At 39.7% G+C, this 25,109-nt stretch overlaps 1 long non-coding RNA gene across 2 annotated transcripts in view; it reads right to left on the bottom strand.

Moving 5' to 3' along the window:
* LOC125153144 (uncharacterized) overlaps positions 1-25,109 on the bottom strand; it is a 146,748-nt gene that overhangs the window by 42,530 nt on the left and 79,109 nt on the right. The gene's annotated exons all lie outside the window — the stretch shown is intronic.

Below are 25,109 nucleotides of genomic sequence, written 5' to 3'. Positions count from 1 at the left end.
GAGGGATTAAAGGAGGATGAGACATCTCACTCCACTGACACCTGGGGGCATTGTGATTTACTTTGACTACTGATATGACAGTGGCCACTTCTGAACAGAGTTTTGAGTGTCATTACATGGCCTGCAATAGATCATGAAGCCAGCATGCATCAGGTAATAGCTGCTCTTTCTGCCTTGGTCCTGGAATGAAGATGATGCAGGATAGCCAAAGTCAACCCATGATGGACATGAACTTAAAATGAATTGAAATTTTAGGGGTCATTTTTTTTTAACTTAGCCTATGCTGACTAATGCGTACAGTTAATCATCATGTGTTATTTTAATATTTAGTAAAAATCTAATATTGAATGAATTAACAAATTAATAGATGGGTGGAATCAAAACTGTAATCATTATTATTAAGATTATATCTGCATATTCAAATGCAGATTGTCCATGTTAACAGGAAATTGTTCTACATTATATTGAGACCAGCTGTATCTTCTGGGCACAAGGCCCACACATCTACATTTTACTCAGAAAGGCAAAGTTGATCAACACTCTCACATATCCCCTAATTACCAGAAATTGTAGACCATGTCATAGGCCAGCTTTCTTTCATAACCTAATCAGTAGTGGTAATCCTTCCCCATCACCCTGCTCATGCCTTTGCTATCTACAACATAGCAACATTGTGCCATCTCTTTAATGTGTTTCATAAACTCTTTTATGACATAGACAAGGCCAAGTGTCAGATCCAGTGCATCTACACATTGAGGGTTATTTGGATTTGGAAAATAATCAAGGCACAACACAGGGTGACCTGCCTCACACATAAGTAATCTGGTTCAGCCTCAACGCACACAATTTTGGATCTGCTTGTATGTTAATTATCAGCTGTTCTTATAAGTACATAAAATATTAACACTCCATATAAAATCCCAATTGCACTGTCCCTAGCAATCTTCATTAAGTGTCACATATTGTGGAAATTGTTTATTCTGGTTTATAAATGCTGGCCACCATGACTTGCTGGTAGAGTTTTATTGGAAGATTAACTTTAGATTAACTTCAGATTAACTTCAGAACTGGTACTATTTCACATACTCCAAGTCTTCCACATAAGCCACAACTAAGACCAACTTCTCATGAAATAAAAAATCCTGAAGAAAGGAAAGTATTTGTTGAAACTGCACTTCTGGTCAGATATCTCATTTGGCATTCTCTGCCTCAGTGGGCCTGGAATGTTGTAGAAATGAAAAGTCCCTTCTTGGTGGTGGAAAATGGTCAGAGACTACCACTCTCTGCCATTCCCCTCAAACAACGTTCAGTATTTCACAGAAAAGGGGAGGCACTTTTTTCTATCCAAAATATTCTGTCTTATTTCCAATACTACCTTACCCAAAGACTATAGCTCCCCTGTAGTTGAAGTTGAGGGGAGAAAGTCACAGAGAGACCTAGCCAACTAAAACTTGAAGGCTCAGGTCTCTATCAGTGTAGGACAAGTTGAGTTTGAGGTGTCCATAAAATACTTAAACAACCAATTACCCCTTGGGAAGAAACTAAACTTTTCCCATTCAACAGCTATTCAGTGAGCTCCTTCTATGTTCCTGGCCTGTGCTAGGTGCTGAGGGAAGAACAAGGAGCAGAGTAGAGAGTCCCTGACATCACAGACCTTCAAGCTGAAAGAGTAAAAAATAAGCAAAGAAATCTTCATACTAAAACCAGTGCTATAATAGAGAAATTACAGGGTGCTATGGAAGTAAGAAGAGCAGCTCTTAACCTGGTCTATAGGGCTGGGTCAGAAAAGGAAGATTTCGTTGAGGAGTGATAACTAAGCTAAAACACAAAAGATGCCAATTAGGTAACCATGTAAAGGGTAAAGATAAAGGAAGCTTCTGGCAGGTGACACAGCAAGTGCAAAAGCATGGAGGTGAGAAGGAACATGTGGCCAGGAGAAACTGAAAAGGATTCCCTGGGGGAATACAAAGTCCAAAGAGAGAAATGGTAGTAGATTAGGTTGGAAAGTCAATCAAAAAGGATCTTTGAGCAAATGTTGGGAACATTGGGTTTTATAATGAGGCAATGGAAAGTCATTGAAAAGGGTAAGCAATAATCAGACCTATGTGTTAGTAAATCTGCAAATTTTGGCTGCAGTGTGAAGGACAGCAAGAGTGGGTGTGGGAAGTCCAATTAGGATGCTGTATTTGGTTATCTATTGCTATATAACAAATTACTCCAGATATCATACCTGCTGAATGTCTAGTTGAAGATAAAAGAACCAGGTTCCAGTAATATGTAAATAATAGTATGGTATTAATTATTATGAATTATTAGTTGCTTTATAATTAACATAATTAGATCAGTAATTATTAATAAATATTAAATATTTATTGATTACTTACTATATGCCAGGCATGGATCTAAGCAGCTTACATTTAACCTTTCAATAACCTCATGAAGTTGGCCACAACATCTTTTGAGGAAGCAGATGCACCAAGGGATAAAACAACTTTCCCAAGGTCACTCAACAGGGAAATGGAGAATATATTGTTGCATATGGAGTCTCTGACTCCAGAGCACTGTATTGTGGCCTTTATGTTCATTATAAAACTCAAGCCATCCAATAGTATTATAAGGCAGGCACTAGACACGCCATTTTATAAATATGAAACTAATATTCTGAGAAAATAAATAATTTGCCTTAAAGTCACACCACCCATAAATCCTGTGATGTAACTCAAACTCAGGTTCTGAGTGATTCACATCCCTATGCTCTCAATTGCTATGCTATACTGCATGAAGGCCAAGATATTTTTTTTCCAATGTAAGAGTATAAACTCTGTGTAAGGTAGTGGCACCTGGGTGACTCAGTCAGTTGAGAATTCAACTCTTGATTTCAGCTCAGGCCATGATCTCAGTTTCATGAGTTCAAGCCCCGTGTTGGGTTCTGTGCTGTCAGTGCAGAACCTGCTTGAGATTCTCCCTCTCTCTCTGCCCCTCCCCTGCTCGTGCACTCTCTCTCTCTCAATAAATAAACAAACAAAAGAATGAATGAATAATACAAATAACCTTTATTATTTTTTAATTTTTTAAAATGTTGATTCATCTTTGAGAGAGAGAGAGGGAGTGTGTGTGTGAGAGGGTAAAGAGCAGAGAAAGAGAGGGAGACACAGAATCCGGAGCAGCCTCCAGGCTCTGAGCTGTTGGCACAGAGTCCAATGCGGGGCTTGAACCCATGAACTGTGAAATCATGACCTGAGCTGAAGTTGGATGCTTAACTGAGAGAGCCACCCAGTCACTCCATAAAAATAACTTTTAAATTATGTATAAAGGGGATTCAATTTATTCCACATAACTCAACAGCACAGAATTAGTGAGTTATAGGAAAACAAGTGACTCCACATGAAGAATTCCATTACCATCAAAGCCCTCTAAGGATGGAAAGACAGACCCTTTCACTGAATCAGTGAATGCCCCTTCACTGATATAGTCAGGCCAAGGATGACTGATGAAAAGGGGATTCCTACATCAAGAAAAACTTCAACCAAGGACCTCTGAGATCCTCTCTCACTTTAGGACTCTATGATTTACATGGCTGAAGCCCCTGTTCCTTTAATTCCTAGGAGCTTTGTTCTTTGTACCCTGCACTTTTTACCATAAAATCAAGAAACAATGCAGAAGGGGACATAAAACTAATTTTAATTTTTTTCTATTTTTATATCTAACAGAATTACAGTTCAGATTAGGTGATGTGAAAAATATAAGGAACTAACTTTCAGTGTTTGACTTTCAAAGGGGTAAAACCAGTCTTAATATTAGTAGGAGTCACTTTTGAATTCATCAGAAATATTTTATTTCTCACCTGCCAATGAGGTGATCCATGTGACAGACAGATAGATAGAGCTGTAAGCAGCATGGGTGGATCAGTCCAGTGAAGACTGCATATGCCTGGCTTGGGTATTAGGTTTTGTACTTGTTATAGATGAGTTCCTTTACACATTTTTGCAAATCTGATTCAAGGGGACTCACGCAGTAAGAATTATTTTGCCAGGACCTTGGATGTTAGACACCTGGCTCACTGTTTCTGACAAACAGTGTAAACATCCTTTTTTTTTTTTTTACATTTTATTTATTTTTGAGAGAGAGAGAGAGCACAAGTGGTGGAGAGGCAGAGAGAGGAGAGACACAGAATCCGAGACAGGCTCCAGGCTCTTAGCTTTCAGCACAGAGCCCGATGTGGGGCTTGAACTCACAAACTGTGAGATCATGACCTGAGCCGAAGTCAGACACTTAACCGACTGAGTCACCCAGGAGCCCCAACAATGTAAACATTCTAAGTGCTGTCAGCCTATTTAGTCCTATGACATGAGCATACCATGCTTTGATCATATTTTTTCTTTCTTTCTTTCTTTTTTTTAAGAACAAGCTGCCAAACTCATGAGGAGGATTATTTCCAGCAGAGAATAAGAGTAGTTGACAATTTGCATGTGTTTGTCTTGGTGTCTCTTTCTCTTACCTTATGCAAGTTGAACTAAATCCTTTCAGACATCTGGGCCCAGGAGAAATAACCCTTGATTTTAGAGAAATATGTCATTCTCAGGAAAAAAAAAATAGAAGCCATTAGATGGAAATTCTCTCATCTCCCATCTACCAAATCTATAAGCCTTACTGCATCAGTGCCTCTCTTTCTGTTCTCTTTCAACTGAGGAAGAAGTCCTTCCTCATAAATATGAAAGGCCTACTCCTGAGCTTGTGCTATGAATCTCAACTCTTTCACCGTCTAAAGGACCCCACTGACTCTACTGTTCTCCACCCCTCCTGTATCTTCATCATCCCCTTCTTTGTATACATCCTATAAACATTCAAAAATGCCTTAGTCTCTCTCATATTAAAACAAACAAACAAACAAACTATACACCTTCCCCTTTGGCACTTGTCCTATTCTTCTCCTCCCCTTCACAATCTATCTTCAAAAGGATTTGAGGTGTCTATATACACTACTCGCATCTCCTGTCACCCCTATTCTCTCCTTGATCTACTAAAAACTGGTCTTATTATCACAACTCTACCAAAAGAACTTGTACCAAAGGCACTACGGGCTTCCTTCCATGTTTCTAAGTCCAGTGGCTACATTTTAGTCCCCATTCGCATGGCCTTTTGGAAACTTTTGCCATTTTCCCCTAGCTTCTGTGACTGTGGCTGGCTTTTCTATGATTTCTCAGTCTCTTTCTCTTAGGTGCACCATCTTCTCCACCCAGATTTACATATCAAAGTTCCCCAGGATTTAGCCCTGGCTCTTTGTCTTTTCAAAGATCTTCCTAGACATTTCTGTCACCCTTTAAGGTATCAAACACAACCCATATGCAAAATCACAGAGGTCTTGTTCACCATAATTCCTCAGCGCTTAGGACAGTGCCTCACACACATAATATCTCCATTATCTGTGCTTAATTAATTGACTTGAAGCCAGATGTTCCAGGTTCACCATGGAGAAAGGTACAGCAAGTGACAAGAGTAAAACACAAGGGTTAGAAGTGTAATCTTTGGAGTCTAAGCTTGGTTTATAGCCCAGCTCTTCTTCTTACAAGCTTTGTGATTTGGGACAAATTACTTGTTTTTTCCCTTATTTCTAAAAAAATGCTAATATGATATCTATGTTAATATTTTTCTAAGAATTAAATTTACACTAGAATTGAGATGTCATAAGGGCAGAGATTTTCATGTTTTATTCAATAAAGAATCCATACCATCTAGAGTTTAGGTGTGGTCAGTAGCTATACTTGCACACCAAATCCAACCCACTGCCTGTTGTTTTGTATGACTCAATAACTAAGAATTGTTTTTACATTTTTAAGTAGCTGGAAGAAAAGAAGAAGAAGACTATGTGGTGGAGATAATGTATAGCTTCAAAGCCTAAAATATTTCCTATCTATCTCTTCACAGAAGAGATGGCCCTAGAATAATGCCTGACAAAGATTAAGTGTCCAAAATGAACTTTCACTAAATGTATAAATTAGTGAGTGAAAGTATGTGTGCATATGAGGCATAGAGAATTTAACATTCATTGAGGGCTATGTCAAATATTGTGCTACCATCTTCATCACTATCTTTTATGTGAAATCTCTCTAAAGGAAGTCAACTCCATGGCTATCAACACCTGTCAAAACAATCTGCTGAAAAATGAAACATTAAAAATATCTCTCAGTTTTCCTAATATCGAAAAGTTCATTTGGTGCTACTTAAAAATGGCTTACTAAATTTTTAACAATTTTATATCTATTATGAATAACTTAATGCTTTGCTAGTGATTCAAGTGCTATGATTCCCTCACTTTTAAGGACAGTGGTTTCTAAGTACTTGCAATCTTCTGATCGCTTTTTCTAGGCAGAAGACTCATATATAGTGGCAGGATATATATTGGTTTTGATACACAACATCCATATAACACACATTCTCTCTTCTTGGAATAATTCTGCCAAAAAATTTCCTCTGGGAAACAACCTCTTCCCACTCTCAGTCCATGAATGATAGGTGGAATTGACTTGGCTGCAGGAGGAAGCATGGGAAACACGACTGACCAGCCAGTACATCACATTCCCCCAGGCCATGGCAATTGATTAAAAGACAGACACCTGATTTAGTCAGGGCCAGAGAAAGACGATGGTACTTTAGTGTGTCTTTTAGGAAGAAAGACATCCTCTTTTTTCCACTAGGCTTGAACCTTAAACAATAAGGGATTTGGTAGCCATATTGCCATTTGGAGAGTTTGATCATGTAGCCAAGTTGGAAAAGAATGGTCAAGAAATGGAGAGAAACTGAGTTCAGTGACATTTTTTGAGCCTCTGGATGAAGAGTTCAACTGACTCTAGTGTTTTTGGTCATCATGTAACTCCATAAATTCCTTCTTCCACCAAAGCCAGGTTGAGTTAAAGCTGTTTGGTTTAAAAAGAATGGAGAATATAAGTGAAGGGCCTGACTAGTTTATTCCTCTATATTCTGTGCTTTAAACTAGCCCCCTATGTAAGTGGAACAAGTGACTTTTGATGGAGCATCATCAGGAAGCAGTCATTCACTTCAGAAACGTGGCATTGGACCATTTTCAGAGATTCCTATTCTGTAAGAAGCCAGCTGTAGGATCTTTAGAGACAGAATTGCATAATTTTAAAAGACAGTTGTGACTTTAGACAAGACCATATATTTAGAGGTTCACAAATCCAAAAACATGCAAATCCAGGAAGGTAACATGAATTAGTGAAGGGGTCAGGAGTGAGGAGAGAAGCAGCACAAGTACAATGAAAAATAAACAATGACTCCCAACTTCAGGGAGCAGGCACAGTGGGAGTGGTGGGTACCAGGCTGCAATGGAGGCCCTGCCTATGTGAGAAGCTTCCACTTACTGTCAGCTGAACACTGCATGTAGGAATGGCGAGTCAAGATGAAACCAGTCTTTAAGTGTTGCCAAATAATTTGCTTTTTAAAAAACTGTGATTCAAGCATAATATATATACTCAAGTCACACTCAGACCATAAATTGCCAGGACATTCATTATGCAGATGGGAGAAGGGCGGTGGTAAGGGAGTAAATTAAATCCCCAAATGGACGCTGTCTTACCCCAGTACTAGGCAACTACTAGCAAGAAGCAAAGACTAGACTCAAATTCTAGTCTCCTGACTTGATCCTCCCACACTGAACAGACTGAAGTTCACACTGTAATAAAAATAAACCTTCATACCTGAAGAATATTGCTGGTTTGTATAGCATTCTCACATAAAGTGAAATATAATCCTTACAAAATGTAGGTACTTTTCTATTTTTTTAAATATATGAAGTTTTTGTCAAATTGGTTTCCATACAACACCCAGTGCTCATCCCGAAAGATGTCCTCTTCAATACTCATCACCCACCCTCCCCTCCCTCCCACCCCCCATCAACCCTCAGTTTGTTGTCAGTTTTTAAGAGTCTCTTATGCTTTGGCTCTCCCACTCTAACCACTCTCTCTTTTTTTTCTCATTCCTCTCCCCCATGGGTTTCTGTTAAGTTTCTCAGGGTCCACATAAGAGTGAAAACCAGTATCTGTCTTTCTCTGTATGGCTTATTTCACTTAGCATCACACTCTCCAGTTCCATCCACGTTGCTACAAAGGGCCATATTTCATTCTTTCTCATTGCCATGTAGTACTCCATTGTGTATATAAACCACAATTTCTTTATCCATTCATCAGGTGATGGACATTTAGGCTCTTTCCATCATTTGGCTATTGTTGAGAGTGCTGCTATAAACATTGGGGTACAAGTGCCCCTATGCATCAGTACTCCTGTATCCCTTGGGGAAATTCCTAGCAGTGCTATTGCTGGGTCATAGGGTAGGTCTATTTTTAATTTTCTGAGGAACCTCCACACTGTTCTCCAGAGCAGCTGAACCAGTTTGCATTCCCACCAACAGTGCAAGAGGGTTCCTGTTTCTCCACATCCTCTCCAACATCTATAGTCTCCTGATTTGTTCATTTTAGCCACTCTGACTAGCATTAGGTGATATCTGAGTGCGGTTTTGATTTGTATTTCCCTGATGTGGAGCGACGTTGAGCACCTTTTCATGTGTCTGTTGGCCATCCGGATGTCTTCTTTTGAGAAGTGTCTATTCATGTTTTCTGCCCATTTCTTCACTGGGTTATTTGTTTTTCGGGTGTGGAGTTTGGTGAGCTCTTTATAGATTTTGGATACTAGCCCTTTGTCCGATATGTCATTTGCAAATATCTTTTCCCATTCCGTTGGTTGCCTTTTAGTTTTGTTGGTGGTCTCCTTTGCTGTGCAGAAGCTTTTTATCTTCATAAGGTCCCAGTAGTTCATTTTTGCTTTTAATTCCCTTTCCTTTGGGGATGTGTCAAGTAAGAAATTGCTACAGCTGAGGTCAGAGAGGTCTTTTCCTGCTTTCTCTTCTAGGGTTTTAATGGTTTCCTGTCTCACATTCAGGTCCTTTATCCAATTTGAGTTTATTTTTGTGAATGGTGTGAGAAAGTGGTCTAGTTTCAACCTTCTGCATGTTGCTGTCCAGTTCTCCCAGCACCATTTGTTAAAGAGACTGTATTTTTTCCATTGGATATTCTTTCCTGCTTTGTCAAAGATGAGTTGGCCATACGTTTGTGGGTCTAGTTCTGGGGTTTCTATGCTATTCCATTGGTCTATGTGTCTGCTTTTGTGCCAATACCATGCTGTCTTGATGATGACAGCTTTGTAGTAGAGGCTAAAGTCTGGGATTGTGATGCCTCCTGCTTTGGTCTTCTTCTTCAAAACTACTTTGACTATTTGGGGCCTTTTGTGGTTCCATATGAATTTTAGGATTGCTTGTTCTAGTTTCGAGAAGAATGCTGGTGCAATTTTGATTGGGATTGCATTGAATGTGTAGATAGCTTTGGGTAGTATTGACATTTTGACAATATTTATTCTTCCAACCCATGGGCACGGAATGTTTTTCCATTTCTTTATATCTTCTTCAATTTCCTTCATAAGCTTTCTATAGCTTTCAGCATACAGATCCTTTACATCTTTGGTTAGGTTTATTCCTAGGTATTTTATGCTTCTTGGTGTAATTGTGAATGGCATCAGTTTCTTTATTTGTCTTTCTGTTGCTTCATTATTACTGTATAAGAGTGCAACCGATTTCTGTACATTGATTTTGTATCCTGCAACTTTGCTAAATTCATGTATCAGTTCTAGCAGGCTTTTGGTGGAGTCTATCGGGTTTTCCATGTATAATATCATGTCATCTGCAAAAAGTGAAAGTTTAACTTTATCTTTGCCATTTTGATTCCTTTGATTTCCTTTTGTTGTCTGATTGCTGATGCTAGCACTTCCAACACTATGTTAAACAACAGCGGTGAGAGTGGACATCCCTGTCATGTTCCTGATACAGGGAAAAAGCTCTCAGTTTTTCCCCATTGGGGATGATGTTAGCTGTGGGCTTTTCATAAATGGCCTTTATGATCTTTAAGTATGTTCCTTCTATCCCGACTTTCTTGAGGGTTTTTATTAAGAAAGTTGCTGAATTTTGTCAACTGCTTTTTCTGCATCGATTAACAGGATCATATGGTTCTTGTCTTTTATTAATGTGATGTATCACGTTGATTGATTTGCAAATGTTGAACCAGCCCTGCATCCCAGGAATGAATCCCACTTGATCATGGTGAATAAGTTTTTTATATGCTGTTGAATTCGATTTGCTAGTATCTTATTGAGAATTTTTGCATCCATATTCATCAGGGATATTGGCCTGTAGTTCTCTTTTTTTCATGGGTCTCTGTCTGGTTTAGGAATCAAAGTAATACTGGCTTCATAGAATGAGTCTGGGAGTGTTCCTTCCCTTTCTTTCGTTTGGAATAGCTTGAGAAGAATAGGTATTATCTCTGCTTTAAATGTCTGGTAGAACTCCCCTGGGAAGCCATCTGGTCCTGGACTCTTCTCTGTTGGGAGGTTTTTGATGACTGATTCAATTTCTTCGCTGGTTATGGGTCTGTTCAAGCTTTCTATTTCCTCCTGATTGAGTTTTGGAAGTGTGTGGGTGTTTAGGAATTTGTCCATTTCTTCCAGGTTGTCCAGTTTGTTGGCATATAGTTTTTCACAGTAATCCCTGATAATTGCTTGTATCTCTGAGCGATTGGTTGTAATAATTCCATTTTCATTCATGATATTATCTATTTGGGTCATCTCCCTTTTCTTTTTGAGAAGCCTGGCTAGAGGTTTATCAATTTTGTTTATTTTTTCAAAAAACCAACTCTTGGTTTCGTTGATCTGCTCTACATTTTTTTTTAAGATTCTATATTGTTTATTTCTGCCCTAATTGTTATTATTTTTCTTCTTCTTCTGCGTTTAGGCTGTCTTTGCTGTTCTGTTTCTATTCCCTTTAGGTGTGCTGTTAGATTTTGCATTTGGGATTTTTCTTGTTTCTTAAGATAGGCCTGGATTGCAATATATTTTCCTCTCAGGACTGTCTTCACTGCATCCCAAAGTGGTTGGATTGTTGTATTTTCATTTTCGTTTGTTTCCATATATTTTTAAATTTCTTCTCTAATTGCCTGGTTGACCCATTCATTATTTAGTAGGGTATTCTTTAACCTCCATGCTTTTGGAGGTTTTCCAGACTTTTTCCTGTGGTTGATTTCAAGCTTCATAGCATTGTGGTCTGAAAGTATGCATGGTATGATTTCAATTCTTGTATACTTATGAAGGGCTGTTTTGTGACCCAGTATGTGATCTATCTTGGAGAATGTTCCATGTGCACTCGAAAAGAAAGTATATTCTGTTGCTTTGGGATGCAGAGTTCTAAATATAACTGTCAAGTCCATCTGATCCAATGTATCATTCAGGACCCTTGTTTCTTTATTGACCGTCTGTCTAGATGATCTGTCCATTGTTGTAAGTGGAGTGTTAAAGTCCCCCTGCAATTACCACTGTCTTTTCGATAAGGTTGCTTATGTTTGTGAGTAATTGTTTTATATATTTGGGGTTCCCGTATTTGGCGCATAGACATTATAATTGTTAGCTCTTCCTGATGGATAGACCCTGTAATTATTATATAATGCCCTTCTTCATCTCTTGTTACAGCCTTTAATTTAAAGTCTAGTTTGTCTGATATAAGTATGGCTACTCCAGGTCTCTTTTGACTTCCAGTAGCATGATAAATAGCTCTCCATCCCCTCACTTTCAATCTGAAAGTGTCCACAGGTCTAAAATGAGTCTCTTATAGACACCAAATAGATGGGTCTTGTTTTTTTATCCATTCTGATACCCTATGTCTTTTTGTTGGAGCATTTAGTCCATTTACATTCAGTGTTATTATAGAAAGATATGGGTTTAGAGTCCTTGTGATGTCTGTAGGTTTCATGCTTGTAGTGATGTCTCTGGTACTTTGTGTCACAGGATCCCCCTTAGGATCTCTTGTAGCGCTGGTTTAGTGGTGACAAATTCCTTCAGTTTTTGTTTGGTTGGGAAGACTTTTATCTCTCCTTCTATTCTAAATGACAGACTTGCTGGATAAAGGATTCTCGGGTACATATTTTTTCTGTTCATCACATTGAAGATCTCCTGCCATTCCTTTCTGGCCTGCCAAGTTTCAGTAGAGAGATCGGTCACAAGTCTTATCAGTCTCCCTTTATATGTTAGAGCATGTTTATCTCTAGCTGCTTTCAGAATTTTCTCTTTATCCTTGTATTTTGCCAGTTTGACTATGATATGTCGTGCAGAAGATCGATTCAAGTTACGTCTGAAGGGAGTTCTCTGTGCCTCTTGGATTTCAATGCCTTTTTCCTTCCCCAGGTCAGGGAAGGTCTCAGCTATTATTTCTTCAAGTACCCCTTCAGCACCTTTCCCTCTCTCTTCCTCCTCTGGAATACCAATTATGTGTATATTATTTCTCTTTAGTGTATCACTTAGTTCTCCAATTTTTCCCTCATACTCCTGGATTTTTTTATATCTCTTTTTCTCAGCTTCTTCTTTTTCCTTAATTTTACCTTCTAGTTCACCTATTCTCTCCTTTGCCTCTTCAATCCGAGCCGTGGTCATCTCCATTTTATTTTGCAGCTCATTAATGGCATTTTTAAGCTCCTCCTGGCTGTTCCTTAGTCCCTTGATCTCTGTAGCAATAGATTCTCTGCTGTACTCTCTACTGTTTTCAAGCTCAACAATTAATTGTATGACTATTATTCTAAATTCACTCTCTGTTATATTGTTTAAATCATTTTTGACCAGTTTGTTAGGTGTTGCTATTTCCTGGAGATTCTTTTGAGGGGAATTCTTCCGTTTCATCATTTTGGATAGTCCCTGGAGTGGTGTGGAACTGCGGGGCACTTCCCCTGTCCTGTCTTGAATAACTGGAGTTGGTGGGCGGGGCACAGTCAGACCTGATGTCTGCCCTCAGCCCACCACTGGGGCCACAGTCAGACTGGTGTGTACCTTCTCTTCCCCTCTCCTAGGGGAGGGATTCACTGTGGGGTGGCATGGCCCATCTGGGCTACTTGCACACTGCCAGACTTGTGGTGCTGGGGATCTGGCATATTAGCTGGGGTGGATTGGCAAGTTGCAGGGGGGCGGGAGGGGCAGGCTCAGCTCACTTTTCCTTTAGTGATCTGCTTTGGGAGGGGATCTGTAGCACTGGGCGGGAGTCAGACCTGCTGCCAGAGTGATGGATCCGCAGAAGCACAGTGTTGGGTGTTTGCGCGGTGCAAGCAAGTTCCCTGGCAGGAACTGTTTCCCTTCGGGATTTTGGCTGGGGGATGGGCGAGGGAGATGGTGCTGGTGAGCACCTTTGTTCCCCACCAAGCTGAGCTCTGTCATCCAGGGCTCAACAACTCTCCCTCCCATTGTCCTCCAGCCCTCCTGCTCTCCAAGCAGAGCTGTTAGCTTACAACCTTCCAGATGTTAAGTCCCATTTGCTGTCCTAACACACTCCTTCTTGCCCCTCCGCTTTTGCAAGCCAGACTCAGGGGCTCTGCTTGACTGGTGGGCTGCCCCTCCACCCCGGCTCCCTTCTGTCAGTCCGTGTAATGTGCACCGCCTCTCCGCCCTTCCTACCCTCTTCCGTGGGCTTCTCGTCTATGCTTGGCTCTGGAGAATCTGTTCTGCTAGTCCTCTGGTGGTTTTCTGGGTTATTTAGGCAGGTGTGGGTGGAATCTAAGTGATCAGCAGGACGCGGTGAGCCCAGCGTCCTCCTACACCACCATCTTCCTAGAGTCTCAGGTTCTTTTCTAATCTTATTTCTACTTTATAGAAAATCTGGAAAATAAAGTTCCTGGTGGTTGAGTGACTTTCCTGAAGCTTAGTAAGAAAGTCAGACTCATGTACTCCCAGGACTTAACACATCACCTTTTCTTCTAAAGATAACTTGCTTCCTGGCTCCCATATCTCTTTGGAAAGGTACCACCCACCCACCTCCCTACCCTTAAGCCACACACACATACACACCAGCTATCTGATTCTGCTTTCTAAACTTCCCTTTGATCTCTCTTTTATCTCCTTTCCCATTGTCATCAGTTCACACCTGCATCACCACGTCAGGCAGCCTAGCCTCTTCTTTTCCTTAAGCAGTCCATTCTGTATACCACGGCCTAAGGGAGTCAGAGAAGGAAAAAGTAGGAAAGAAATAAGTCTCACAAACTTTTAGAGGAAGTGAGTTTAGAGACCTCCTAGTTTCACCATCATATATCCAGATGAAGAAACAAAGGCTAAAGGTGAAAGTGCTCTTTTAAAATTCATATAGGCTACAAATAGGGGAGTCAGTCAAACTTAGGTCTTCTCAAGCCTATTCCATGTACTATTTTTTAAAAATCATACAGCTGAATGTAGGATGCAGCTTGTCAAAAACTAGTCATAATTTCTTGCTACTTTCAAATAAAAACATTGCAAATAACGAGCATAGATGTTAATCTCAAAGTCCTCAGTACCACCTGAGTAAGATGATAAGTTAGCTTTAAGAAAAACTTGGACACACAGTAAACACTTGCTGAATTTAAAACAAGCAGTACAACATTTAGACAACTAAGCTGTTGTCTGTTCATAGACAAACAGGCATGAATGACCTTGGTTCTCTTCAAGCTGCCCTTCCCATGGGTTGAAATCTCTAATTAACTCTTAGCTGATCATTTTTTATCCAGGAAAAAATCCATTAAGTATCTCCTTTATGTCCATTAAGCTATCCAGTTTGGGGTAACATCCAAACCAAATTTTTGTTCTCTTGAAATGTCCATGTCCAGAGATGGATTTATTTTTACTATGAAACATGACATTCCACTTGGCCCTAATTCTCTGGCACTATACTTCTTTGGATACATTGTTACCGAATATTTTGTTGGTTATATAATAACAACATTGGAACCCAGTTCATAATCAGTCATGAAAAATTGTGTTCAGCTCATGAAATAAAAATCAGCAATCCTTGGAATTGTGGCCAAATACTTCTATTAGCTTTCTAGGCATTTGGGGGTTGGGGATGTGCTCTAAGAATTCATGAAAAGACATAGAGGCAAAAATGATGATTTCTTATCCCCTGGAAGTACTCTGGCTCCTCTCCACCTTTGTATTATTTGCACAGCCACTATTTTTAAAATACTATAATTGGAATGCAAAGATGGCAGGTTAGGTTTGCATTTAGTTGAAAGAAGGTTTCCCTTGGGGTGTATCTACATTGTTATTTAATTCTCTCTGACCACAGTTGTCTGCTCTTTTCACTCTACATATTACCAAGAGAAGATGAGTTTATATGTGGATAAAACAAAGTAGGCAACTAAGCATCGGTTTCCAACATGGAACCCTAGATTCAAGTCTTGGCTCTGCCCCATACTGGCAAGTTATTCAATCTCATGGAGTTTTAAAAGATTCAATAAATTACATATGTAAAGCTTTTATTAAAATAAACCTGACCAGAACAGATTTTCACTAAATGCATCTCTCCTTAGAATCCGTATCATTGTTGTCATTTTATGGGTTTTCCTGAGTTAATATTTAATTAATGTTTTTTTTTTCTATAGCAGATATTTTCAGGGCCCCACCTATATCCCTCTCATTCTATGATTTTAGGGAATTCAGCCAACTTCTGTATCTCAGGTTCTGAGAGCTTTTCTTGGAAACTGAAGGCTACTATGCAGCAGGCTGAAGTGCCAAGGAACTAACAGCCTCTGCCAGAAGCTCTCAACCAATGATCCTCTAAAATTGGTATATAAATACCCTAGCTCCCTTTCCCTTGGGAGGAATAATCCTGAGATGTGTGTTTTACATATTTTCTCAGTCTCTTATAGGTTTAAGCTTCAGTTCACTGTGTTGTTTAGTATGGCATCTGGCTTAATAGAACACCCTTTGCTGATTGTCTTCCCTTCCCTATATCTCCTGTCTACTCCTCTGTTTCCTGAACCTCCAAAATAAACTATTGGCACTGGAATCCTTGTCTCAGTATTTGCTTCTGAGGCATCCCACACTAAGATAGCCTCTTTCTTAGGACAGTAAGTCTATGATGTGTCTGGTAATAGATGCTTAGTCAATAAGTGAGGAAACAAGGAAGAAAGCATTTATTATTATTAATTATTGTTATTATTATTATCATCATTTTTGCCAGTGTTGTTATTCAGCATAAAATACAAAGCCCACCCTTCACTGAGCAGACTCAGCAACACATCCGATTCTTGAACAAAATCACATTCTGGGCCCTTTGTATTTCAGATAAGGAAAATGAGAAAAAAACTTGGGAATCAGGTTCTTTGGGGAAAGGCTGCCAGATGAGAGGTAATGTCTGCCCTTTTTTTCTGTCTGAGTCAGGACTCCAAAGGCTGAGATGATTCGTTCTTTAGTGTGAAATCCTCCAAGGTTGTCAGTTCTGTGACAGACATTTAACAAGACTTCAGAAAGCAGAGACCTCGGCCAGCACACAGTCTCAAGGAGGTAACTCAGAATTAAAGTCAAATCAACAAGCCACTCCTATAATTGAGGCTGAAAGTGGGAGAAGCTGTAGATATAGTTTGTGGCATAAAGGACAGGCATGTCACCTCAGGAAAAAGTAAAGTCAAGTCAGGATGTCACCTCCCACTGCTGGATATGCAGAGATTTTAATGAAACATTCTTGGGATTAATTTGCACCAAAGGCCTACCTCCCCAGCTCCTGACAGGGGGCAATTTATAGCTTAAAGAGATGTCACCTACTTTAATAGGCTTCAAATCTCACCTTAAAATCACTGACTCCTCACAGGGTTCAGTTTTCAGTATATCACCTACTTGCCTGCCCATTTCACCTAATTCAGGAATAGGATCAGAGAGCAAAAGAATAAAAAATCCCTTAAGCTTAAAGGCTGAAAAGGACCTTATTAGGCAAGGAACCACAAAATCAAATGTCTATACAATCCAGCAAGGAGGATAAATGGAAGAAGTGGCTGGTCAGGCTCTGTCAGGATATGGAGAATACCTGCTGGGTTCAAAGGAGCAACCACTTTTCAACCACAAGAAATTGTTGCCAGGCAGAAGTTCAGAACCAGTGTGTCCAGATATTTTTTTTTCCAAGACAAGCTGTATATCCAGGTTTATAAATTAAATGTTCCCCTGTACTTAAGTATTGGTAACTAATTTAATATTTTAACAATAATAAAAACAAATGATAATAAAGAATAACAAAATTACTATACAGGTAAGGCTGGTAGTCATCTGGCACTCACCAGCTCTGCTGTAGGGGTTGTTAAAATAGTAACATCCTTACATTTGAATTGGTAAGTAGTCATTATCCCAGGTCCTCCAAATGACTCCCACCATCACCCTGGGATCCCTGGTCTGCCCCACAAACCTCAGTGTGTTCCACCATCTGGTAACTAAAGGATTAGTCAACAAATCCTAACCAACAAATCACCTCAAGAATCTTATTTCAGCATCACAGCCAGCATCTTCTTGATGACCCGCATTTGCATTATACGTGTGAAGTATTTTTAATATTGCCTCTGTACAGCTCAAAGAGAACACATGTGCCAGGAATATTAATCCTGTAGGAAACCTGTTTGGGACCACTGATTTATTCCAATTACCCTTATTTGATAGTTGGGGAAACAAAGTTTGGCACAGAAAATGCTATGTAATTAAAGTTTTGAAGCAGGGTGCCTGGGTGACTCAGATGACTAAGTGTCATACTCTTGATAACAGCTCAGGTCCTGATCCACCAGTAGTGAGATTGAGGCCCCTCATCGGGCTCTTCACTGACAGCATGGATCCTGCTTGAGATTCTCTCTCTCTCTCTCTCTCTCTCTCTCTCTCTCTGTTTCTGAATAAATAAATAAATAAGCAAGCAAACAAATAACAAACCTTAAAAAAATAAAGTTATGAAGCAAATCACGGAGACCCTGTTAGGAATCCAGGACTCCAAGCTCATAAGCCAAGGTTCTGTCCTCTTCATAAGTAACTACCAAACATATGGAGGGTATGGATTGTTAAAAGCACAGATTTCTCTTAACTCTTAACTATAGAGAACAAACTGATGGCTACCAGAGGGGAAGTGGATGGGGGGATGGGTGAAATAGGTGATGAGGATTAAAGACTACACTTTTCATGATGAACACTGAGTAATGTACAGAATTTTTGAATTGCTATATTGTACACTTTAAATTAATATAACACTGTATGTTAACTATATTGGAATCTAAAAGCTTAATTAAAAAGTGGAAAAAAATAAAAATACAGATTTCTTCTCTGTACACCATCCATGCCAAAACTCTGGAGTTGACCCAGGCATGAGTATTTTTCAAAAATGCCTCTGATAATTTTGATCAACTGAAAAACATTGCTGCAAACTGTACCATTGGAATACCAATAAACTTTAACCACCTAACTTCCTCTGTGGGACAGATTTGGAAAGAAAGGGGAAATCTATTTGGAAATATTATTTAAATAGCTCTAATCACAATCTCACATAGAAGACATGCATATATATTTTGTGAGGGAATGGTTTCTTCCCAAGCCACTTAGATCTGTCTTATTGTAATCATACTGAAGGGAAGAAAATTGAAAAAGGAAAATTTCCGATATTGATAATAATTGAGCACCAGAGGAATGGAGATAACATGAGCACCAGTACAGAACAGACAAATTTCAGCGCTGTCACTTACTAGTTATACATCTTCAGATACCTCACTTAAGGTTTTTGGGTCTCAAATTCTCCATCTGTCAAATGGAGACAGCAATACCTACTAGGCAAAATAATAACAGGTTCCAGAAATAAATCAGTCAATTCTGGATTACCCTGGCTGTAGATTCCTCAGTGACAATGAGAGCCTCATCCAGAGACCCGAGTGAATGTGCAACTTCTGCTCTGCCCACAGGAGTAACAGTACAGTCCAATGCACAATGCACAAGTCCAATCACAATTTGAAGGACAGCCAATGTCTTTGTGGTACCTTCACACCTCCAATGCTCACACTGATAAGTCCAGCTCACTCACACCTCTGATGCTCACGCTGATAAGTCTAGCTCAGGTGTCAACAATTGACCCTAGGGTTTTGTTAGCAGTGATGTGGACTTACCTATGAAAGTCTGCTGGCATACCCCACATATAACTTTAGAGCTTTCTTTAGTCATAAGGCACTTTGCACAGTACCTGACATATAGGGGCAATCATGATGGCCATGATTATGATAGTAAGGTATGGCCCAGTGATTTAGAATCCCACTCTAAAGCCAGATAGTCCAAGGTGCAGCTGTGTGATTTTGGATATTATTTCCAAATATCTCTAAGTATCAAATCATCACCACTGAAATGAAAGCAATGATGGTATCTCCTATATTGCATTATTACAAGAATTAAATGAGCTAATATAGTAAAGGATTTAGCTTGGCGCCTGGCATACAATAGATGTTCACTAAATATTCCTTTTGATGATAACACTGTTAGTATTAATTTCAGCATTCAACCTCAAGTTTGAGAGACCCTTGACAATAGCATGTAAGATTTGGTGCTAAAACTAGCAGCCTGTATCAGGCTCCCATGGCCTGATGAGAGGCCTGCACAGAGCAGTGCCCCATCTGGCCCTGTGCAGAGCACACAGGTACTGAGAAATTTAAGAGCCTCCTTCAAGTCTCTGAGTTCAGCACATGAGTGTTTGTAATACAGCCTCAGCCCATAGTTATCAACAGACCTCTCTCAGTCTCAAACCCTTCTGCCAGAGAGGCTGCTAGAAACCCATCCAAGCACAGGGATCCCTGATCCTGCAGCTTGATAGAGTGAGACCAAGGAGAAATGGCGAGATATCTCAAGCTTCTGGTAGCCCAGGAGACTCAAGGAAATACCATCTACAGATCCAAGATCTCCACCCATCTCTTCTGGAAAGATCCCCACAATAGGTTATTTAGGCAAGCAAACACCTAACTCAGGATTCCAAGACAGACAGCCTTCATGTTATTTGATCTAAATTTCTAATCTCCCCTGAGAGCTCCAAGATGCAGCATGAGGCCCAGTAACAAGGAGACAAGCTGCCAAAGAAAGAACACTTAGAGTCAGAGCCCAGCTCTAGTATATCCTCAATGTGTCATTGTAAGAACCAAAGAGATGTGACTGCTATAGAGTATAAATCAGAATAGTCATTAACATTTATTATCATTACACATGCTATGAATTTTCCATCACAAAGTTCAGTGTGCAAAAATTTAACTTTCTATAACTGAACTCAGTTTTGGGGTTAAATTCCCATTTTGCCTGGTGCATAAACTTAACTTAGCTACTTCTAGACACACTAATTCTCTCCCAGCTAAATTCAGACATTTCAGGGTGAAGAGTCAGTGGTTTCTCCTGCCCACTCTCTTTTTCTGGATTGGAGATCTCAGATCTCAGATATCCCAGGGTAAAGGTGAAGGACAGGGCAATTGTTCTCATTAAATCTTGGAATGGCAGAGGCAGTGGATCCACAGGGACTCTGACATCCACATGTCTCCTTCAGACCCAAAAGCTCTCTCCTGGCTATTTCCAAACTCAGATTCCGAAGTTCTTTTCCTTGCCACTTATTGAGGGCTGTCTAAGACACTTTGGTAACTAGAAACAGAGCACCATCTATTTGTTCCTACAGCCAAGTGTTACTGCACCAAATTGGGGTAGAAATGCTTTTGGTATCCTCCAGACACATCTGGGAAATGAGCTTAGCTGCCCTCTGTAGCATATCCTTTCAAACCCATTAGAGATGTCTACAGTCACCAGCCATCTACAGATATCTTCCAGGTCATAAAGTCATAAACCAAATAGATTTTGTCTCTGTCCTTATGGAGCTAGTGACATAAGACAAAGAGTAAAGCCAACACATAAATGAATATAGGATTACAAATTGAGAAAATGCTATGAACATTGGGGTACAAGTGGCCCTATGCATCAGTGCTCCTGTATCCCTTGGATAAATTCCTAGCAGTGCTATTGCTGGGTCATAGGGTAGGTCTATTTTTAATTTTCTGAGGAACCTCCACACTGCTTTCCAGAGCGGCTGCACCAATTTGCATTCCCACCAACAGTGCAAGAGGGTTCCCGTTTCTCCACATCCTCTCCAGCATCTATAGTCTCCTGATTTGTTCATTTTGGCCACTCTGACTGGCGTGAGGTGATACCTGAGTGTGGTTTTGATTTGTATTTCCCTGATAAGGAGCGACGCTGAACATCTTTTCATGTGTCTGTTGGCCATCCGGATGTCTTCTTTAGAGAAGTGTCTATTCATGTTTTCTGCCCATTTCTTCACTGGGTTATTTGTTTTTCGGGTGTGGAGTTTGGTGAGCTCTTTATAGATTTTGGATACTAGCCCTTTGTCCGATATGTCATTTGCAAATATCTTTTCCCATTCCGTTGGTTGCCTTTTAGTTTTGTTGGTTGTTTCCTTTGCTGTGCAGAAGCTTTTTATCTTCATAAGGTCCCAGTAATTCACTTTTGCTTTTAATTCCCTTGCCTTTGGGGATGTGTCGAGTAAGAGATTGCTACGGCTGAGGTCAGAGAGGTCTTTTCCTGCTTTCTCCTCTAAGGTTTTGATGGTTTCCTGTCTCACATTTAGGTCCTTTATCCATTTTGAGTTTATTTTTGTGAATGGTGTGAGAAAGTGGTCTAGTTTCAACCTTCTGCATGTTGCTGTCCAGTTCTCCCAGCACCATTTGTTAAAGAGGCTGTCTTTTTTCCATTGGATGTTCTTTCCTGCTTTGTCAAAGATGAGTTGGCCATACGTTTGTGGGTCTAGTTCTGGGGTTTCTATTCTATTCCATTGGTCTATGTGTCTGTTTTGGTGCCAATACCATGCTGTCTTGATGATGACAGCTTTGTAGTAGAGGCTAAAGTCTGGGATTGTGATGCCTCCTGCTTTGGTCTTCTTCTTCAAAATTCCTTTGGCTATTCGGGGCCTTTTGTGGTTCCATATGAATTTTAGGATTGCTTGTTCTAGTTTCGAGAAGAATGCTGGTGCAATTTTGATTGGGAGGGCCACTTGTACCCCAATGTTCATAGCAGCACTCTCAACAATAGCCAAATTATGGAAAGAGCCTAAATATCCATCAACTGATGAATGGATAAAGAAATTGTGGTTTATATACACAATGGAATATTACGTGGCAATGAGAAAAAATGAAATATGGCCTTTCGTAGCAACGTGGATGGAACTGGAGAGTGTGATGCTAAGTGAAATAAGCCATACAGAGAAAGACAGATACCATATGGTCTCACTCTTATGTGGATCCTGAGAAACTTAACAGGAACCCATGGGGGAGGGGAAGGAAAAAAAAAAAAAAAGAGGTTAGAAAGGGAGAGAGCCAAAGCATAAGAGACTGTTAAAAACTGAGAACAAACTGAGGGTTGATGGGGGGTGGGAGGGAGGAGAGGGTGGGTGATGGGTATTGAGGAGGGCACCTTTTGGGATGAGCACTGGGTGTTGTATGGAAACCAATTTGTCAATAAATTTCAGGAAAAAAAAAAAAAAAAAAAACAAATTGAGAAAATGCTATAAAGGTAACAAATAGAAGGCAGTGGTGGAAGAAAACAGGGGTGGGAGAGCCTACTTATATAAAGTGATCAGAATCAAGTAAGGCTGTCTGAGGAGCTGATAAATAAGCTGAATGAGACCTGAAGGAAGGGAAGGAGCCCACAGGTGAAAATTAGGGCTAGGGAGAGGTGATGGGGCAGACACTCAGGCATAGAAACAGATATGGTGAAAAGCTACTAAAAAGAATCAAAGCTTGATGTGGTCTTGAAATACAAGGTCAAAGTGGTTGAAACACAAGCAGAGTCTGAAAGTCATGGTGAAGAGTTGGAATTTAACCCAAGAAAAATGTGAAGTCATAGAAACATTCACTTTTAGGTTTTTTTTTTATCATTACATTATTTTAACATGGAAAAAAATGGATTTTTCTCAACAGAGACAGTATGGCCATCCCCAGAAGACATTTGGAAACATGTAGGGATATTTTTGGTTGTCACAATGATTTGAGCATACTACTGGGATTTAGGGAGGTTCAGGGATGCTAAACACCCTGCAATGTACAGGACAAGTCTACTCAATGAAGAATTTCTCAGTCAAGTCCTGGTGCTTCTAATGAGATTCAGTGGGGATCTGGCAGCTGTGTGGAGGCAAGAGTGGGGGAAAGACAATCATGGTAGCAGAGACATAATTAGGATTGCAGTGGCACTGTCCAAATGAGAAAAGATGATGACAAGAGTAGGACTGGGGTCCCATAGATCAAGAACAGTGAAAAGGTGGGCAAATATGAGCAGACTTCTTAAATTGGGCACACTGTGTTTCTTGTTAAATAAGGCACAGTCCCAGAGTCTTTCTCAACATCACTCCTGGCAGCCATCAGCAATTGTTTTCAGTTAACAACTGAAGCAAACCTATTTGGAAAATACCTGATTTGGATAGTTATTCAGAGACGGAGCAAAGATACAAAGGAAAGAAATAAGGAGTAAGTCTGGAAAAGGATGTTTTTAAATGATGTAATATTCATGCAAACCCATATGCCTAGATGAGATTATTAAATAAAAAGTACAATAGATTTTCCCTCTTTTAGAGGATTCCTCTTGGAAGTCCACCAGATTGTTATCTCTCTCTCTTTAACTTTTATCCCTACCAAAGCTTCACAGCTACAATTTGAGTGTTCTCCACAATTAAAAAAAAAAAAGCCCCTAAAGGCTTGCTTATCACTCAGAAAATTAGATGCCATGCATAATTAGGTTAATTTGGCATAACATTCATCTGAAATGTGAACATGCTATTAATAATGAAAGCAAACATATGGAACAAGTGTCCTTACTCTGCTGAGAGAGTGTTGCTAAGTTATGAACTCCACACACAAAATATCACTCTGCTTTTCCTATATAAAAAAAAAGGTGGCATGATTAAAAATATTTTACAGAGTACTGGAAACTCAGAAGATTCCCCACTCAGGGACTTTATTGCTCTGTGGAAAGAGTTAGCATTCACCCCAATTGATGACCCTAATCTTGGGCAAATTCAGAAGCAATACCATTCTGAATCAGTAACACGTACTCTGTCTCCTCTCTACTTCTTGATCAACGTTATCCTGCATCCTTTTGTGGGAAAAGATTACAGATAAGACCCTAGAATGAGGACAACTTTAGTTTTCCATTCATAGAGCTGAAAGGAATATAGTAGGTAGGAAACAGGAGATGTGCAATTTCCTTGTTAAGAATGCCAGATTCATTAGGATATCTACCAACTGCAGCTTTGTCACACCACAAAGGTTCCTGCACATCATGACACATCTTGGAGGCTTGCTGCCCTCTTCCCTAGGCAATGTGGCACTGTGATGCACATTCACAGGTATAAGTACTCATGTGAAAATTTAGATAAGGAAAATATTTAAAACAAGCCTACCTGAATCCAAGATATGGAAAATAGATCACACAGGTATGATACAATTAGTCCCCCTGATTAATCCACTATGGCAATTGGGTCTATCTTTCATACTAAATGACCTGAGAAGGTTTGTTCACTACAAACCAGACTTTCTTTAAAGTTCCCTAAAGGATGCTGTCATCAAGAAAGCTTCCTTAATTATGTTCAATCATAAAAGAAAATGGAATGGAGAATCTATGCATTAAAAGGCAGTCTTTCAATGAGTCTTGACTAGTAGATATTAAAGACATGATGCTGGACATGTTTCTGAACCAAAGCTAAGAGCAGGACCCCTGGCACTAGAGATGGGCCCAAGGTCCTGCTGGTCACAGATTGGTATCTAACCAAGCATTCCTTTGATTACTGAAGCAAAAAAAAAAAAAAAAAAAGAAAAAGAAAAAGAAAAAGAAAAAGGTTTAAGTGGGCAAGCTGCTCAAGTCGCACATATTTCTGGCTAGTAACATCATATATCTGCCTAGTACAAGATCTGAAATTGACCTTTAATCTGAATTATTCCTGCCATTATCCAAAGCTAGCTTGTGGAAGTTTACATAAGTTATTTTGCTATTCCAAATATATTTGGAAACTTAATTCTTTCTAGAATCACTTATAAAGTTATAGCAGATACTGTTGATGGCTTAAATTCCCTCAGTTCACTTGAGGTCACCTGAAGCTGTGACAGATGGCTCCAAAATGGTGACAGCTTCTTGCCTCAAAAATTTGCACCTCTTAGTGTCTTTCTGAGGACTTTCTCCAG

This window comes from Prionailurus viverrinus, chromosome E2 (assembly GCF_022837055.1).
Source record: "Prionailurus viverrinus isolate Anna chromosome E2, UM_Priviv_1.0, whole genome shotgun sequence".
Lineage (NCBI taxonomy): Eukaryota > Metazoa > Chordata > Mammalia > Carnivora > Felidae > Prionailurus > Prionailurus viverrinus.
The sequence above is the reverse complement of the archived record's forward strand: the minus strand, read 5'-3'. Positions and strand labels throughout refer to the sequence as shown.